The 20,565-nt window shown below is 38.8% G+C and overlaps 1 long non-coding RNA gene across 1 annotated transcript; it reads right to left on the reverse strand.

Annotated features, from left to right (window-relative positions):
- Positions 1-650: 650 nt before the first annotated feature.
- On the reverse strand, positions 651-19,327 carry LOC131492600 (uncharacterized). Its single transcript, XR_009252155.1, has 3 exons — positions 19,207-19,327; positions 13,974-14,118; positions 651-1,737 (listed from the first exon to the last, which is right to left on the reverse strand). It is a non-coding gene; the product is annotated as an uncharacterized LOC131492600 (long non-coding RNA).
- Between the last annotated feature and the right edge of the window lie 1,238 nt (positions 19,328-20,565).

A 20,565-nucleotide genomic window follows, 5' to 3' on the forward strand; every position in this document is an offset into this window, starting at 1 on the left:
ATATATATATAATCTCTCTCTATATATAATCTATCTATATGTATATAATCTATCCATGTGTATAATCTATCTATATAATCTATCTATCTATATAATCTATCTATAATCTATCTATAACCTATATATATACAATCTATATACATATATATTATCTATCTATATAATCTATCTATATAATCTATCTATATAATCTATCTATATATATAATCTATATATATGTAATCTATCTATATATAATCTATCTATAATCTATATACATATATATTATCTACATATATATAATCTATCTATATATGTAATCTATATATATATATAATCTCTCTATATATAATCTATCTATATAATCTATATATATATAATCTATCTATATATAATCTATCTATATAATCTATCTATATATAATCTATATATAATCTATATATGTAATCTATATATATAATCTATATATATATAATCTATGTAGATTATATTGAGTTATCACTCTAAATCAGCATTTCACACTTCTTTTTCTAGTAAACATGATTCCCGAAAGGTGCTACTTGTAAGAGCTCAGGGGAAAGCATGTGTTAGACTGTATATATTATACACACATAGGTATGCACATATATAGCTTATATCATATACATAAATTACATATGATCATATGTTTATCATCCCTGGTTCTTGCCCATGAAACGACAAAAGCCACGCAGTAGATCATGCAAATACCCCTCGTCATCTTTCTAAATGTCCCCTGGAGTGAAAAATACTGCTGTCGTTATAAACACATATATATACAAATGCTATATGATGACGTGCTCAGAGAGTCTTGGTTGACAATATTATAATTAAGGATCAGTGTAGTTCTGCAATTCTGATCCTGTTTGACTATAATCTACTTTTCTGCAGTTCCACTTGCTTGTGAAATTTTATTCATTGACTAACACCCGTAAACATACTGTGGCCCAAATTTTCTAAGGAACGCTCTTGGGAAATGCTGCTTTATTACATATATATACATGTATATATATTCTTTTTTTCTATTCTCTACACCAAAAAAAAAAAAATCTGTGTAATTAAGTGAAGACTAAAAGGACACAAGTAGCCAAAAATTGGAACGTCATCTGTGAAAGTTTTCTGCAGGCAGATGTCCTCCGCGGTGCTGAGACCCTGCTATGCACTTACCCAAGTTCGCTTGGAGAAAGGCGATCAGGAACGGGACTGCTTGAAGGACTGTCCTCCGCTGCTCAAAACTCTTTCTCTCCTGGTCGTTTTCTGTCTCCCCCTCCAGCTAGTGCAGCCAGGGAGACGCAGGAGACGTCCTAGAGAACATTGTCCTGCTGCCTTTTCTGTCTCACATTGAGTTTCACTATTTTATATCACGTTCATGTGGATCATCGGGAGGCAGCTCTCACGATGCATTTGGCACTGACAAGATACATTGACGATCGCATCAAGGATACCGATTTCTCAACCCAAAAATGATAGAAATAAATAGAAACTTTCATTCTACTTTTCTCATTGCTTCACAATAGTTGCTGTCAGGCTTATTAAGCGGACGTTCAACCAGGGCTGATGTCGATGCTTGGACAGCACTCTCAGTGAATCCGCACCCCAATTTTTCACTCTGTTGCAAAAATGGGGTGAGAATTGGCCAGAATATGAAGGTACAGAGACTCCATCGTTAGCTTTATTCATTGAGCAGACTGGGATTCATCAGAGCCAGACACAGAAACTGGCCTTCCTGGGTTTTCAAAGCTTGCTTAGGAAATATTTGCAATTGAGTGAGTAAAAAATATTACATGTCAAAATTAGTAATATGTAATATAATTATGTTAATTTATAATGTAGCATATAATAATGTATATTCACTTATATTAGGAAAGAGGAAAGTTAACAATCAATGACACAAACTTCTACCTTATTGAAGGAAAATTAAGCCCATAGTAAATAGAAGAAAAAAAGTAATAAAGATAAGAGGAAATAATCAATAAAGTAAAAAACAGAAGATTAGAGAAAAGTAACAAATCCCAAAGTTGGTTTTTTGAAAAGATTTATAAAATTGATAAGCACTGGGAAAAAAATAGAGTTATATAAAGCAGCAGAATAAGAAATTAAAGAATGAATATCATGAATGATATTACAAATGATAAAATTATAAGAAGGGAATACGATGAAAACTACAAGCTAATAAATTTGATAAATTAGATTAACTGGACGAATTCTTTGAAAAACACAACTTTAACAATTTCTGTTTCAAAGAAGAAGTAGAAGATTTGATGAACTGTATTCTATTAAAGAAATTAAATTTGGGGGTCCTGGGTGGCTCAGTTGGCTAAGCATCTGACTCTTGGTTTCAGCTCAGGTCATGATCTCACAGTTCATGGGTTCAAGCCCCGCATCGGGCTCTGTGCTAACAGTGCAGGGCCTACTTGAGATCTTTTCTTTCCCTCTCTCTCTGCCCCTTCCCCGCTCATGCTTGTGCCTACTCTCTCAAAAATAAATACAAACAAAAATCTCACTTCTGAGTATCATGACTAGTAAATATTAGTCTTATTTGTTAAAAATGATTTTTGTTTGAGTTGGGGCAGGTTATACTTCAGTCCTTAAAAAGACTTATGAATAATATGGGGTGCCTGGGTGGCTCAGTCGGTTAAGCATCTGACTTCTGCTCAGGTCATGATCTCACGGTTTGTGGGTTCGAGCCCCTGCATCGGGTTCTGTGCTGATGGCTCAGAGCCTGGAGCCTGCTTCTGATTCTGTATCTCCCTCTCTCTCTGCCCCTCCCTCATTCACACCCTGTCTCTCTCTCTCTAAAAAATAAATAAGCATGAAAAAAGTAAAAAAAAAAAAAAAAAAAAAAAAGATTTATGAATAATAAACAAAGGAAACCCTCATTGTTTCCTTAGTGAATATCCTATTTAAAATTTAAGGAAAATGGGGCGCCTGGGTGGCTCAGTCGGTTAAGCGTCCGACTTCAGCTCAGGTCACGATCTCGCGATCTCACGGTCCATGAGTTCGAGCCCCGCGTCGGGCTCTGGGCTGATGGCTCAGAGCCTGGAGCCTGCTTCTGATTCTGTGCCTCCCTCTCTCTCTGCTCCTCCCCCGTTCATGGTCTGTCTCTCTCTCTGTCTCAAAAATAAATAAACATTAAAAAAAAAAATTTTTTTTTTAAAATAAAATTTAAGGAAAAAATTATGACAATTAGGCCCCCTCAAAAAAAAAAAATAGAAAAGGAAGAAACACTTCCCAAATCATTTTATGAGGCAAAAATAAATTTACATCACATTTTAAAGTGATCTAGATAGCCAAAATGTATTGGCAAAAGACGTGAAGTTGGATGACTGACACGACTTGATTTCAAGGTGTACGAGCTGCGGCAATCGGCACTACGGGGCAGTGTCATATGATAAATGTCTAGTGCAATGGGACACGACAACTGTTGCACAAATATAGACACACACAGAGTCAACTGATTTTGGACAAAGCCTCGAAGGTAATCCAATGGAAGAAAATCATATTTGCGAAAACAGTGCTAGGAGGGTACATAAGAGAGAGAGAAAAAAATCTCAGTCCCTAACTCACACCGTTGGCAAAAGTTAAAAGTAAATTATTAGCCTGACCATAAAAGCAAAAACTGTCAAGCTGAAACAAAAACAAAGGAAATCTTCATGACCTCAGGGTAGGCAAAGATATCTTAGGACATAAAAAGCATGAAACACAAAAATGATGGATTGGATCTCATCGAAATTGAAAACTGTACTGCTGAAAAGACAACACTAAGAAATCCAAAAGTCAAGCCATAGACTTTGAGAAAATATTTATTTGTTTTTAATATTTATTTATTTTTGAGAGAGAAAGAGACACAGAGTGTGAACAGGGGAGGGGCAGAGAGAGAGGGAGACACAGAATCCGAAGCAGGCTCCAGGCTCTGAACTGTCAGCACAAGAGCCCAACGCGGGGCTTGGGCCCACGAAACGCGAGATCATGACCTGAGCCGAAGGCAGACGCTCAACTGATTGAGCCACTCGGACGCCCTTAGAAAATATTTGTAAAACAAAAATCTGACAAAGAAATTTTATCCAGAATATGTAAAGATCTCTTGCAATTCAATAGGAGGTCGAAGAGCCGCTAATAAAATGGACAAAGACTTTGAACAAAAGAAGGTATATAAGTGACTAATAAGTACTATAGTCCATAGTCTTTTAGGGTTAAATATACAGTATTTATGGACTAAGTCCATAGGCTTATAGGGTTAAATATACAGTATACAATTACCACATGACTCACTATTTCCACCCTTAGGTATTTACGAAGAGACAGGAGAATCTATGTTTTCTAAAGGATTTATAAATAAATATTCGTACCACGTTTATTCACAATAGGCTTCAACTAGTCATAACCCAAATAGCTGTCAATTATGGAATGGATGAACAGATATGGGTTATCTGTCCAGTGAAATGCTACTTAGGAATAAAAAGGGAACAAATGACTGATACGTATAACCACATGGGTAAAACTTAAAAGCATTATCTTGAGCCAAAGAAGAAAGTCAGATACAAATATATATATATATATATGTATATATATATATATATATATATATACATATATATATATATGTATATATATATATATATATATACACAGATATATACAGATATATAGACAAAAATCAATATTAATATGTGGTGAGAGAAATCAGATCGAAGGTGATTTGGGGCTAGGCAGCAAAGAAACATAAAGGGATTGTCTAAGGTGAGGGATATTTAATATCAAGACTGATCTTACGGCAGTTACATGGGTATATTTGTCAAAGGTCCTGACTTGCACTCTTATAGCAGCAAATTACATCATGATATGCAAGTTATACCTTAAGAAAGTGTCGAAAACAGAAAGAAGACGCAGCCACAGTGGCCCAATATCCTTGCCATGTTAGGTCCATCCACTCTGTTTCTCAAACCTCAGACTCTTTGTTTGTATATGTTAAAAATACTGGGATCTTCAACCCTATCTCTCAGAGATTCTGATTCTAAGGTAAAGTATAGACTCAAGAGCTGCATTTTATTATTTTATTGTTTTAAGAGCTGCATTTAAAAAAGTTTATTTATTTTTGAGAGAGAGAAAGTGACAAGGGCTGGGGCAGAGAGAGAGAGAGAGAGGGAGAGAGAGAGAATCCCAAGCAGGCTCCACACTGTCAGCACAGAGCCTGACACAGGGCTCGATCTCAAGAACTGCGAGATCATGACGTGAGCCAAAATCAAGAGTTGGAGCTTAACCGACTGAATCACCCAGGCGCCCAAGGGCTGCATTTTTAATTAGTACCTCCAGGTGGTTCTGGATCTAGATGGCTCCAAATTCATACTTGGAGAAGCATGTCACCAGACAGATGGAATTCTTGTTTCTCTGCCTTTGTCCCTGTTTCCCACACCTGTGATCTCCCTGCCTTCATCCCTCCCGATTCTCTCTCTTCTGCCTGGTTCAACTCTTTTGAGTTAATCCCCGCCCTTTGCTCTGAAATGTGCTTCTAATGAGCTTGAAGATGATACCACAAAACATCAAACCATTTTCCAATTGTTGGTAATTCTAAGTGGAAATTGTTCCAATTCTCTTAAATTACATAGAAAGCTGCTTGTCACACCCTTTCTTCATAAACATTTCGAAGACGAGTAGTACGAATTTTGGTAACAATTGTGTAAGCTTGAATTCTTAGCCTTTTCCTAGGAGATCTGAATTACGATGTCTGTAGAAATAACCCCCAGATCCCTTCCAGATCATCAGCCGGGTTTGCTCTTTTGTTTTGCTTCCTGGCTGACATTTCATTTAATTATTCAAAAAGAAAATATCTTGGCATTCTGCTTTGTATTTCACCTCTCAGTCTTCATTTTAAGGGCAGTTTTACAGGCTTAGTTCCTGAAAGAGAACTTACAATACTTGGCACATGTTAGATACTTGATAATACTGTTCGATTCTAACTCAACTGACAGGTCACAGAGCCAAACTCATTCAGTCTCCACGTGCTGCTACGTTATTCAAACTGATTTCTTTTTCGGTTATAAGTTTTGCAGAGAAATGGTACTAGTCTCTCCTTTGTAAATGATTCTGGCAGGACACAATTAGTCATGCCCTGGCAGTGAGGGAGCAGAACCATGGCTATGCCAGAAAATCCAGTCCATAAAATCATGTCTCTTTCAGGAATACATATATTTTTTGCTTTGAATACTCATCTGTCTCTCTTTTCCAGTCATCAGCGATAAAAGTGGTATTATTAGTGACATTTATAATGAAAAAATAAAATACAATGATAATAATAGCAGCTATGGGGGGGTGGGGGGGGAGGTTAAGATGGCAGAGGATTAGGGACACCTTAAGCTTGTCTCATCCCTCAAACAAAGGTAGGCAGTTATCAAGTCATTCTGAATGCCCAAGACACCAACTGAAGGTCTGAGAGAACAAAAAATGCAAGTCTACTAGCAGAAAAGCGACCACCTTCTGGAAGGTAGGAGAAGCGTAGAGTGGTCTTGGGAGAGATATAGCTGTGGGTACGGTGGGGAGGGAGCCTGTTTAGGGAGGCTACCACAGAGTATTATAAGCAGTGGAGCACAAAATCTGACCTTCTAGAAGTCCGCTACAGTGGGGATGTGACTGGCTTGAGGGTGCTCTGATGGCAAAGCAGGGAGGAATCTCAGGAGTGACAGTGTGGGTCTGAAGACCCCCCGGGGTGGAAAGAAGGATGGGCGACGCCCGCGTGCTATGCTCCAGGCACAGGAGCAGGTTACTAGGGCTGAGGGCAGCAAGCAAGGATTCCAGCCTTCGGCTCTGTTTTGACATAAACTCTGAACCACTTCTACAGGTGTGCCACCACTTTCCTTGCACAGGCGGGCAAAAGCCTGGCAAGACCCTCCTCCAGGAGAACAGAGCAGGTTCTCCCAGGGGAAATGAGTCCCTACAATTTGGAATTTTCTAATTCAGTTGCACGCCTGAGATAAAAAAAAAAAAAAAAAGCTTGGAGACAGGCCGTGTGACTGCAGGATTCTGACAGAAACCAGGGACGCAAGGGGGTGATTGATTGTTCTTCTATGAGGGTTCCCTGAAGAATGGGGAAGCCCATCTTTCAGCTCTAGGGCCAGGGAGCTGGGCGCCATCATATTTATTCTGCTCATCAGAGCTGACAGCCGTCAGGGAGCCAAACAGCGCCACCTAGTGGAGGCCAGAGATGTTTACACCAAGCCCCAACCCGCTGAAGCCTGGAATCGCATTTCCCCTGAAATAAATCAGCCTCAGAATGAGCACGGCAAGCACTTCCCCCAGAAAACCAGCACAAACCCCTTGCTCCCACCAAGTCTACTGAGGACAGGCTGCTACCAAGCTACACCTCTAGGGGAAATAAGATCTAGCTTCCTGTTTACTTTTATTCTTTATTGTTTTATTTTCTTATTTTTCTATTTTTATTTGTATATATTTTATATTATTTATTATTTTTTTGTTTTCTTATTTTTATTTTATTTCAATTTTTGGAACTAGATTTTTTTTTTAACAAGCAAACCAAAACACACCTAGGAATTTTGCCTTTTTTTTTTTTTTTTTTTTTTTGTCTTTCTTTGCTTGTTTTTTCTTTCTTCTTTTTCTTTTCTGGAAAGAATAACAAGATGGAAAAATTCACCCCAAAAGAAAGAACAGGAAGTAGAACTCATGGTTAGGGGTTTAATCAGTGCAAATATAAGTGAGATGTCTGAAGTCAAATTAAAAAAAAATGATTATAAGGATTCTAGCTGGGCTTGAAAAAAGCATAGAAAATATCAGAGAATCTCTTTCTTCAGAGATAATAGAACTAATATCTAGTCAGGCCGAAATTAGAAATGCTATAGCCAAGATGCAAACCTGAATGAGTGCAATGACAGCAAGAATGGATGAGGCAGAGGAGCGAATGAATGATAGAGTAGATAAAATTATGGAAAATAATGAAGGCGAAAAGAAGAGAAAAACAAAAATTATGGATCATGAAGGCAGACATAGGGAACTCAGAAACTTATTAAAACATAGTAACATTTGTATCATAAGAGTCCCAGAAGATGAAAAGAGAGAAAAAGGGGCAGAAGGTTTATGTGAACACATTACAGCTGAAAACTTTCCTAATCTGGGGAAAGACAAAGACATCAAAATCCAAAAAGCACAGAGAACTCCCATGAAATTCAACAAAATTCAGAATTCAACAAAAGTCAACCATTGCCAAGACATATCACAGTCAAATTCACAAAATACACAGACAAGGAGAGAATCCTGAAAGCAGCAAGGGAAAAAGTCCTTAACCTCCAAGGGAGGACAGATCAGGTTCACAGCAGACCTATCCACAGAAACTTGGCAGGCCAGAAGTGAGTGGCAGGATATATTCAACATGCTGAATAGGAAAAATATGCAGCCCATTTTTTTTTTAATCCAGTAAGGCTGTCATTCAGAATAGAAGGAGAGATAAAGAGTTTCCCAGACAAAAATGAAAGTTCATGACCACTAAGCCAGCCCTGTGAGAAATTTTAAGGGGGAATCTGTAAGTGGAGAAAAAAAAAAAATACCAAAAGCAACGAAGACTAGAAAGGACCAGAGAACATCACCAGAAACACCAACTCTACAGGTAATGCAATGGCACTAAATTAATATCTTTCAGTAATCACTCTGAATGGAAATAGAATAAATGCTCCAGTCAAAAGACACAGGGTATCAGAATGGATAAAAAAACAAAACAAAACAAAATAAAAAAACCCAAAAAAACTTACCCAAGATCCACCTCTATTCTGCCTACAAGAGACTCATTTTACACGTAAAGACACCTTCAGATTGAAAGATGGAGAACAATCTATCATGCTAATTGACATCAAAAGAAAGCCAGAATAGCCATACTTGTAACACACAAATTAGATTTTAAACAGACTGTAATATGAGATGAAGAAGGGCATTATATCATAATTAAGGGGTCCATCCATCGAGGTCTAACAGTTGTAAATATTTATGCCCCCAACTTGAAACACTCAAATATAGAAATCAATTAATAACAAATATAAAGAAACTCATTGTTAATAATACAATTGTAGGGGACTTTAACACCCCACTTACAACAATGGACACATCGTCTAAGCAGAAAATCAACAAGGAAACAATGGCTTTGAATGATGCGCTGGACTGGATGGACTGAACAGATCTATTCGGCAAATTTCATCCTAAAGCAGCAGAATACACATTCTTTTCAAGTGTACATGGAACTTCTCCAGAATAGACCACATACTGGATCATGAATCAATCCTCAACAAGTGCAAAAAGATTGAGATCATACCATACATATTTTCAGATCACAACACTATGAAGCTTGAAGTCAACCCTAAGACAAAATTTGGAAAGCCCTCAAATACATGGAGGTTAAAGAACATCTTACTAAAGAATGAATGGGTTAACCAGGAAATTAAAAAATAAATTAAAAAAATACATGGAAGCAAATGAAAATATGATGGTCCGAACCCTTTGGGATGTAGCAGCAAAGGCGGTCCTAGGAGGAGAGTACATTGCAATTCTGGCCTACCTCAAGAAGCAAGAAAGGTCCCAAATACACAACCTAAAGGAGCTAGAAAAGTAACAGCAAATAAAGCCTGAAACCAACAGAAGCAGGGATAGAATAAAGATCAGAGCTGAAATAAATGATATAGAAACCAAAAACACAGTAGAATAGATCAACAAACTAATAGCTGGTTCTTTCAAAGAATAAACAAAAATGGTAAACCCCTAGCCAGATTTATCAAAAAGAAAAGAGAAAGGACCCAAGCAGATAAAATCATGAGTGAAAGAAAGGGATCACAACCAACATCACAGAAATACAAACAATTATAAGAAAATACTATGAAAAATTATATGTCAACAAACTGGACAATCTGGAAGAAATGGACAAATTTCTAGAAACTCACAAACTACCAAAACTTAAACAGGAAGAAATGGAAAATTTGAACAGGCCCATAGCCAGCAAAGAAATTGAATCAGTAATCAAAAATCTCCCCAAAACAAGAGTCCTGGGCCAGATGGCTTTCTAGGGTAATTCTACCAGACATTTAAACAATTGGGACACCTGGGTGGCTCAGTCAGTAAGCGTCTGACTTCAGCTCAGGTCATGATCTCAAAGCTCGTGAGTTCAAGCCTCCCTCCGACCTCTGTGCTGACAGCTCAGAGCCTGGAGCCTGCTTCCGATTCTGTGTCTCCCTCTCTCTCAGTTTTTGCCCCATTCATGCTCTGTCTCTGTCTCTGTCTGTCTTTCTCAAAAATAAATAAACATTAAAAAATTAATAAAAAAAAAAAAAGAGGACACTTGGGATGAGCACTGGGTGTTTTATGTAAGTGATGAATCACTGAATTCTACTCCTGAACTCATTACTACACTATATGTCACCTAACTAAAATTTAACTTAAATTATATGTATTTATATATAACAATAATAGCAGCTACCATTTTCAGTATGTGTCCTGTATAACAATAATTTTTGAAAATAACCTTGAGCCAGGAGCTTTTAGAAAGTGGTTGATATGAATTAACGTATTTCAGCCACGGAACAACTTTATTCGTAGGTCCTAGTATTATTATCTCCTTTTCATTTGTTTGGCAGAAGGAGAAACTGAGGCACAGAGAGGCTAGTTCGTTCGCTAAATTCACGCAGGCCGTAATTGCTGGCACTGAGATTTACGTGGAGGTCATTTGATTCAAGATACTACAGTCAATCCCTCCTCTACACTCACTCTCCTGTGTGTGCTCGAGCGTTCCTTCAATCATTTCACGCCTTTTCATGACCACCAGCGTGATCATGTTCATGGACTTTTCAGTAATTCAATATACAAAGTCATAAGCTAAAAATCTCATTCAAAAGAAGTTGGTAAAAAAAAAAAAAAAAGCGGCCGTTCATCTGGCCGCTTCCTCATTTCTGACCCTTTGGTAAAAACTGGGATAAACTACTTTATTCAAGACAAGGAGAAATTACTGATGTTCGTTGTGCACCGTTCGAAGGTTTCCCTCTGTCTCTCAATCTCTTCCTCCTTCCCTCTCCCCTTCCCTCTCTTCCTCCTTTTTCCTTCTACGTCATTCTTTGTCCCTTCCCCCGTCCTTCCCTCTGTAGCAGGAAGAATAGCATTCGCTTTTTGGTGTCAAAGGGCTTCTACAGAGGACCATGCTCTCTGAGGCAAATGAACAGAAGTGAAAGTGGAAACGGCCCAGATAAATCAGGTTTAGATCCCCACAGAGGCCGTCATTAGGCCGAGCACGTGCTGTGGTTCATAGAAGAACGCAAACTTCGGCTCAAATGGCTCACAGAGCGGAGTCCGGAGAAATCAGGAATTATTCTGAGGAAGCGGTAACGTGTTTATAGCAAGCACTTTAGCTGTCCACCACTTATGGGAACTCAGGCCATTAATCTGTGGCACATGGTAGGTCCACAGCCTGGATTTGCCGACCAAACGTGAGAATGGAAGCAGGTAGCTGCAGATTACTTGCTTCCTTAGTTGTTATTGTCATTGCCGGTTCTAGCTCTCTTAGCTGAAAATACTACTGAACTGTATGGTCCATTTCTTATGTGGAAAAAGTGGCAAAAGAAGATGTGACTTTAACTGAGGGAGCTCGGTTGGGATACTTTCCTTCCCGATATATTGTTCTGAATCTTCTGGTAGCCAGGACAGTTAGAAGACTACAGAAATGAATCAAATTAGCAAATAAAAGATTCGTTTCAAAACTAGAAAATATATTTGACAAAACTCAATTCCTCTTCCTAACCGAAAGTTCCCAGTGAAGTATAAATAGAAAGTCCTCAGTAAGTCGAAGGGGTCGTGTGAAAGATTCTCCAGCTGTAATTATGATCAGCAGTCAAATACTGAATACTTGCCCTTTAAAAATGGGACAAAAGACAGGATACCTGCTCCTCTCCCTTCTATTCAGCAGGGAGCTGCAGGTGGTATGGAATAAAATAAAGCAAAAAGAAAAAGGGAAAACGAAACAAGAAAGCATAAAACTGGCAAAGGAGAAGTGAAACCGTATTTAGCTGCAGGTGACGTAAGAGCACATTTAGAAAATCTTAACTAATCTGAACAAAAATTGCTAGATCTAATGAGGAAAAGCGGAAAAGCATCGGGACGTCAGGTTGTATAAAAAAAAAAGCAATTGTTTACCTTATGCTAACCAAAAATGCTTAGGAAACAGCACTTTCAAAAAATGAGATGATTGGCATAAAAAACAAAAGTAATACGAGACAATCTGAACAAGAGACCAGCAAGATCTTCACGTTGAAAATCACAAAACTTAAGGAAACGTAAACAAGCGAGAGGTATTGCCTACTTTATACATAAAAGACACCATATTGTTAAGCTGGCAGTTCCCAAATTGAACTCTATATTGATTAAGTTCCAAGGAAAATCCCAGCAGACTCTGTCTTAAAAAATGACAGGTTGATTTTAAAATTCCTATAGAAATACAAAGTCCCTACAGTAGCCTAAGGTATTTAAAAAGAACAGTGAGGCAGGAGGGCTGACATTACACAATTTTCAGATTTCCAACGGAGCCACCTGTAATCAAGACAATGTGGTATTGGCATAAGGATTGGAAATGATGCATCACAAGAATAAAGTACATAAATAGACCAAATTGTATGTAATCTGATTACTTTTGACATAGGTTCTAATGCCAAACAATGAGAAAAGAAACATTTTTTTCAGTAGTTACTGGGTAATTACTGAGAAATTACTAGTAATTTCGCTGGGACAACTGGATATCAATTTTGGAAAAAAAACGATGCACTTCTTCAACGAGGCATAAAAGCACACTTGAGGTGTATTGCAAATCTAAAAGCAAAAACTAAACTGTAAAGCTCTTAGAAGAAGATAGAAGATAATATTTTTACAATTTTTTTACAAATATTTTTACAATATTTTTACAAATTTTTACAAGTTTGGGACCGACAACTATAAAAGAAAAAATATATTTATACAATATTTATATCTTCATATCTTTATAAAGGAGGCTTTATAAAATAAAAAAAACTTGTGGTCGTCAACAACACCGTTAAGAAAATAAAAAGGCAAATCACAGATATGAAAATATTTCAACCGATATCTAGTAAAGTACGCATGACTAGGAGCTTTCAACATATAAGTAATAGTAAGACATACATTTTTTTTTTATTTTTTTTAAGACATACATTTTTTAAAATAACTTCTTTTTTTTAATATGAAATTTATTATCGAATTGGTTTCCATACAACACCCAGTGCTCATCCCAACAGGTGCCCTCCTCAATGGCCATCACCCCCTTTCCCCTCAACGTGGATGGAACTGGAGTGTGTTAAGACCTACAATTAAATTTAAAATGAGCCAAACACTTGGAGAGTCACTTCACAAAAGAGGGTACAGGAAGGGCCAATAAACAGGTGAAAAGATGCTCAATATTGTTTATCATCAGAAAAATGCAGAATAAAACCCTCGTGATCGACTGCTAAACACCTGTTAGATTGGCTAACTTTAAAGAGACCAACAAGCGCAAATGTTGGAGAGGAGGGGCCATCAGATCTTTCATACATTGCCGTTGGGAGTTTATAACATTACAACTGTCATAAACTTAGGCAATGTCTCCACTCGGGACTCTCTCTCCATCTCTCTCTGTCCCTCTCCTGCTCTAAATAAATAAATAAATAAACTTAAAACTCAGGCAATTTCCTAAAACCCTATAATACTACCGTCCTATTTTTAGGTAGTTGCTCAAAATGAAAGAAAATATAGGTCTATGCAAAGACTTGTCTTCGTCTTGTTCCTTGAAACTTTATTCAGAATAGCAAATTACTGAAGGTAGCCCAAATGTCCATCAATTAATAGAAGGGATACGCAATTGTGTTGTATTAACACAGTGGAACTCACGGACACATATAACAGAGGTAAACCTCACAAACATGTTGCTGAGTGAAAGAAGCGAAACGGGAAGGAATGCTTACTTGATAATTCTTCTTCTACGAAGATCGAGAACAGGTAAAATGAGGAGTGCCTGGCTGGCTCAGTTGGGTGGAGTGTGCAACTCTTGATCTCGAGGTGGTGAGTTCGAGCCCGGTGTTTGGTGTAGAGAGTACGTAAAAGTAAAATCTTCGGGAAAAAGAAAAGAAAAGAAAAGAAACAGGTAAAATGAATGTATTGGAACCGAAAAAACGACAGCGTCTGGCGGTGGCATTGGCTGGAAAGGTACAAGAGAAAATTTCTGGGTGACAGCAGTGCTCTGTATCTTGTCAAGGCTCACCAAACTGCATCCTTAAGATTTGTGCATTTTTATTGAACATAATTATTACTCGAGTGAAAAGAACCTGGAAACTATGTTGCAAAGCAGGTGTTCTCAATGATTACTGGTTTCAGCATATATTAGTGCAACTCATTTGGTAAACAACATTGCTATCTTTACAACACCCTCTTAAGACTATTCATGTCTTATGTCCCAGAGGTTCTACTCAATAAATGGATACTAATAGAATACATTTTGCAGGATGCCTGGGGGGCTCAGTGGATTAGCGTCCTTTTCTTGATTTTGGCTCAGTTTCTGAACTCAAGGTCATGAGATCGAGCCCTGGTGCTGGGCGTGGAGCTTGCTTAAGTTTCTCTCTCTCCCCTTCTCTCTGCCCCTCCCCTGCTTATGCACACGCATGCGTGCGTGCTCTCGCTCTCAAAAAAAAAAAAAAAAAAAAAAAGAGGAAATACATTTCTCACTTTTAAGATGGGGTGGGGGGAATCTTTTTGTACAAAGCTGCTTTCACTCCTTATTTGAAATAAAACTTAAAAACCTGTTCAATCGTAAAGAGGTGCTTAAATAAAATATAATGCGTTTATTAAATATACTAGATAATTATTTAATGACCGTAGATAGAGCTAATGTGGGAAACAAAGGCAAAAGAAAACAAATAAATTTCCTTACAACTTAACAGCCCACTGACAAGTCTTTGAGACAAGGCAGAGTGACTGTCCACTAAGGAGCTCAGCTGCCTTGATGTTGACACTTTGTTACGGTCAAAAGGCAGTCTTAGCACGATCCCCCAGGATCCTGTAAGTCTACTGTAACATATGAAAATTCCTTTGGAAACTTCCTTTATCTCTACTCTCCAGATACATGTTAACAATCATCCTCCAAGCGTATGGCCCCCTGATACACATGTGAAGAGTCTCATGACTAAGGTTTTACTAGACAGCACTGTATGACCTTCTCCTAACAACAGCTAGTCCCTCAAGGTCCTGGAAACCTTGCTTCCAAGTTCCTTAGAGACTTATGCTATCCCTGACCCCCTGCCAACTTAAAGGCATATAATCATTCACTCCTCATGACCCCTGTGCAGCTCCTTCTGCCCACGGGTCCTGTCCCTGTGCTTTCATAAACCCACCTTGTTGCACCAAAGATGTCTCAAGAATTCTTTCCTGGCTGTCTCTGAACCCCAACATTTCCATATCAAAGCCCTTAAAATGTTTCTGGAAACTATACCATAACATGAAGGCACACTTAGGATATCACATTAAGTGGGGAAAAATTGTCGGGAGGAAGAATCATATATGCCAGTGGTCTTCATTCCAGAATAGGCAATGATTTTCCAAGAAATACATAGACACATAAGTAATTTTTAAGAAATCAGATTCTAGATCTTTGACTCCTAACATTGATATGACCTGAGAGTTTCTAGCTTCAAGCTGGTTCTCCTGTTCTAACTCTACAAAAGTCAGGTCTGCCTCTCCCCTCTCCTAAATCTTAGTAGGATGTAGGGTATGCAGGAACACTTGATCACATTGACATTGGTGTCGGCAAAGATATTGTTGATAAAGAAGCAGTTCCTTTCCCAAGGGCAATTCACCTCTGCAAATGTGTTAGGTTTTACTTCTTTGCTTTCAAAAAACTAGGAAAGAATCTACTTGAGTTGTTAGGGGGTAGATGATTAAAAATAACTTTTCTGGATCTATCACTATGTGATTTGTGACACACAGCTGCAGAAAGAATTAAAAGAATTGAATAGCATTATATAAACACAGTTTTTCAATGCGTTGTATAAACACGTTTTTTTCAACACGGTTGAAAAATAAATGGAAAATAACTGATGCTGAGTTTTGTTTCATCTGTCAATAAATAATCATCACCGGGTGTATGAATTAGAAAATTCCATTCATGTCATTAAGAGATTCATTGCTAATAAAATTTGGTTTTAATGCTTAACAATTATTCATTAAAGTTTTAATCTATTTACAATCCTTTGACCAATTATATACTAATAAAAATTACAATGAAATCCCTGAAAAATTATAAGAAAATGCAACTTGGTGGCTCAGTCGATTAAGTGTCTGACTTTGGCTCAGGTCATGATCTCACAGTTTGTGGGTTCGAGCCCCGCGTTGGGCTCTGTGCTGACAGCTAGCTCAGAGCCTGGAACCTGTCTTTGGATTCTGTGTCTCCCTCTCTCTGTCCCTCCCCAGCTTGTGCTCGCTCTCTCTCTCTCTCTCTCTCTCTCAAAAATAAATAAAACATAAATACGAATTTAAAAGAAAATGCAACTTGATCATCACAAAATGAAAACGATTTAAATTTCAAGTGCCTCCCTTGCAGTTGTTTAAAATTACGATAAAAAAAATTATATGTTGGCCTAAAAGTTTGTTCACATTTATGGAGTTTTGCACAGTTTGTCTGGGACCATAGAGTAAAAAACTATTTTAAGCAACTTAAAGATCTAACTACAATTCTACTTGTAAAATATCTTTAAAAAATAAGCCAAAAAAGTATGATCTTCAAAAAGACTGGAAGGATTACTCTAAAATGCTAATGATTATTTTTGGACACTAGAAATAAAAATTTTCTCTTTTGCTATGCATTGGTTGTATATTTTCCTTAATGACTTTATCAGCTTGAATTACTCTTGTAATAAAATTGCACTTAAGACTTTAAGAAATAATTAGGTGTAAATGTAAATATTTAAATAATAATCAGGTTTAAATTTAAGCCCAGTGTCTACTGGGGTCTCCCCTGTTAGGGTTCACCTGGGCTTGAAGCACAGAGCTACTGGCCTCTCAACCCTATTTGAAGATCCTGCCCAAGCTGGCAGTCGGTTGAACGTCCAACTCTTGATTACGGCTCAGGTCGTGATCTCACGGTTTGTGAGTTGGAGCCCTGCATTGCGCTCTGCAATGACAGTGCAGAGCCTGCTTGGGATCCTTTCTCTCCCTCTCTGTGCCCCTCCCCTGCTTGTGCTCTATCTCTCTCTCAAAAAATAAGTAAATAAACTTTTAAACCTAATGACTATTGAGTAAACGCCCTAGAAATCTTATGGGGCAAATCCACAAGTTTGAGTATTTCAATTTTGTAATAACCATCTCAGCAGCCCCCAGACCCCACCTCACTTTTTGTTGATCACAGGCTTTGGGGCAGTGGCATCAGGGACTTTGCTGGCCGCAAGACTCTCTCCTGTCGATTAAGATGCTTTGGTGTTTGCCACTTTTTCCCTTTTTATCCAACATAATCCATCAAAAACCAATTGGGCTGTTTACAAAAATTCAAATTCTGTCTTGTCCTCACCTCAGCGTCCTTCACAAAGCTCTGATATTCTCCTCTCTCACCAAAGAAGCTTGACTCACAAGGTTGCACAACTGTTAGCAGCCAAGTTAATCAGAATTGGGATCTAATTTGGTTCTCTGTTTTCTGAATTCCACCACCCACAGAGTGAGAGAAGAAATCTGGAAGGGTGAGGAGAGTATTAACAAGTGAATGGGATGAAGTCATTACACAATAGGATTTTCAGGCCTGCAAATCTCAGATCTGGGGGTTTAGCACTTTGTACCAAAGGAAGGACTCTGGCAGCTTGGGCAGGATCTTCAAATAGGGTTGAGAGGCCAGTAGCTCTGTGCTTCAAGCCCAGGTGAACCCTAACAGGGGAGACTTTTAGGATAAATGGGGAATTAAATGCTCAAGGGAGAAAAGAAAAAAAAAAAATTGACCAACACTAGAGGGCACCATACTTTCACGGCTCTTCTGCAAAGTGGAGGGCCAAGCCCTTGAACTCTGGAAGACTGTTGCTTCAAAATAAAAAATAAAAAATAAAAAATCAATCAATCAATCAGATAACAAAGGAGGAGCGGTGGAGGAGATAATTGATCCCTCAGTTTCTTGTATGAAGTAAAGGAGACATAGAATAAATAGGTCGGTGAAGGAACATTAAAACCAGTTCTATTAGAATCAAATGACCCTGGACACTATGTTCTTATCCCCACTCGCAGTGAGTTCCACACGGTATCACATATCTGAAGTCTTTAGTGTGCTAAAGGGATTATATATTTAAACAGGTGTCTTTTTTTCTGAACGTGAAGAAAGTCTGCTACCAACTTTTGTGTTTCTGAAAACAGAAGATAAAAGGTAAGTACATTGTAAAAGCAAGGAAATAACCATTTGGCTTTGACACGTAGAAGGAAAGGACAATCATTCCATCTTCCAACGCCCAGGGAGGTAGGAGTCCACCAGGCTGGCCCATCCTCACGTCCCTGACCTTCACACAGGTCTTCCCTTATGGGGCTGGAGGAACATGTTACTCTTCAATAATGGCCACATTAGTAGGAACCACTTTTTCATGCCTCACCAGTAGAGCCCTTCATTACAAAGCAGCAGAAAAGGAGAATGGCATGTCCTTGCAAACTACTGGAAGAATGTTCCATAAGCAGGAATGTCACTTGGTACAGTAACACCAGCCAATCACTTGGCCCAAATTTTCCCGCAGATGAAGAGATACTCAAGGCCACCAGAACGCGGTAATAGGGGACCTTCTGAAAATTCCAAAAAGTTCTTAAAACGTGATCCAGACATCATTTCCCAGACCCCTTAGATGCACAATCCAAGAGAATGGTCTCTTAAATCCACAAAATCTGCCACTTGCATTTCCTGGGTGTGGATTTAGGATACTTCCCCTGGAGGAGACTCAAATATGGCAATGTCTGCTGTCTCAGTGCCACAGCTTTCTGAAACTCATTATGACATGTCTTAGAAAACTCTGCATTCTATCTTCTCTGTCCAGAATAGTCACATTATACTCTCTCTATCTCTTGCTCAACGTGGTAGAACCAAAATACAACATTCCTCACCAACGTGTAAAGTTCCTGTGCCTCCAAATATTTCCCATGTCTCATTGACATACTGTGACCAGTCCCCGCAAATAGATCGCTAGTCATTACCTGGTCTCTGAAGTCCTTGAGGGCGTGGGGGTGTCTGCTGTCTTCAAGTCCTGGGAGCTTCAGATTAATTCTAGCTCTTAGAGGCTGCTGTCAGGAGAGCATGCTCTGTCCCAGCCAGCCCACAAGGTGTTGCCACCAGAAATTTCTCAACTCGAGGCAGATTAATCATGGCTTCAGATATGACAGATGCCGCCCAGGCAACCTCGTTAGGCGAGTTCTTCGCCAGAGATGAAAAAAAAAGTGTGAATGGATTAAAACCCCACTCCTCCAAGCCTGTCCCTACTTTCTGTGCCTCAAGACTCAGATCGATTGGAAGCTCCTCAGCAGAACATAGATTCTCCATCCGGGAAATAATTCCACCCAAGGATGGTTGCAGTGACCCAGTCATACAAACATCCCCATAAAATGCCTAATCCTCCTGCATCATTAATTGTGATGCTTGTGGTGCTGTTCATTCCCAATTCCTGCTTTGGTTTTCCTAAATTCGCTCTACCTTCTTATGTAAACTGAATATCAGAACTGGCTGGAAACACAGAAAACGTATGTACTTCTTTCAACTGAAGCCTAGAAACACAGCGTCTCATTCAAGATCTCCAGCCAGCCAAAGGCAAAGCCAGGGGCCTTCCTTCCCTCCAACCAGTCTCCTTCCTAGTGAACAGTCCTTTTTTCCAGTGAAGAGCTCCTGTGTCCACACTGGGTGGAGGGTTGGTGGTACGGAACCTGCAGAGAATTTTCAGAATATTCGACCTGCGCGGGCTCCTGCTTTCTGTTTTCACAATTATGAGGGTGCAGATCTAATTTGATGACATTAAACCAAGTAAACCTTTCAAGTGATGCAAACACTAACATTTTGCAGCTTAAAAGTCATCTGAAGAGGAGGGAGAGTATTCCTGGGTTAGCTCCTAAATTTTCACCATTGGTTCGGGCATGTTCTTGGCCACTCAGAGCACGGGAGATAGTTGCAAATGCACCAGCAACAGAACTTGCATTTTAGTTCGGCAGTAGGACTTAGTGGCATGACTTAAATACCTTCAAGTCTCTTTGGGTTGTTTCCATTAATAACTGGCTTGGACTCAGGGGCCCCTGGGTGGCTCAGTTGGTCAAGCATCTGACTTTGGCTCAGGTCTTGATCTCACGGTTCATGAGTTTGAGCCCTGTGTTGGGCTCTGTGCTGACAGCTCGGAGCCTGGAGCCAGCTTCAGATTCTGTGGCCCCCCCCCCCCTCTCTCTCTAGCCCTCCCCTGCTCATGCTCTGTCTCTTTCTCTCTCTCAAAAATAAATAAACGTTAAAAAAAAATGTAATAATTAGTTTTTGACTCAATTTGATTTAAAATTGTAGTTGGGATTGGTTTTGCTTCT

Source organism: Neofelis nebulosa, chromosome 13 (assembly GCF_028018385.1).
Source record: "Neofelis nebulosa isolate mNeoNeb1 chromosome 13, mNeoNeb1.pri, whole genome shotgun sequence".
NCBI lineage: Eukaryota > Metazoa > Chordata > Mammalia > Carnivora > Felidae > Neofelis > Neofelis nebulosa.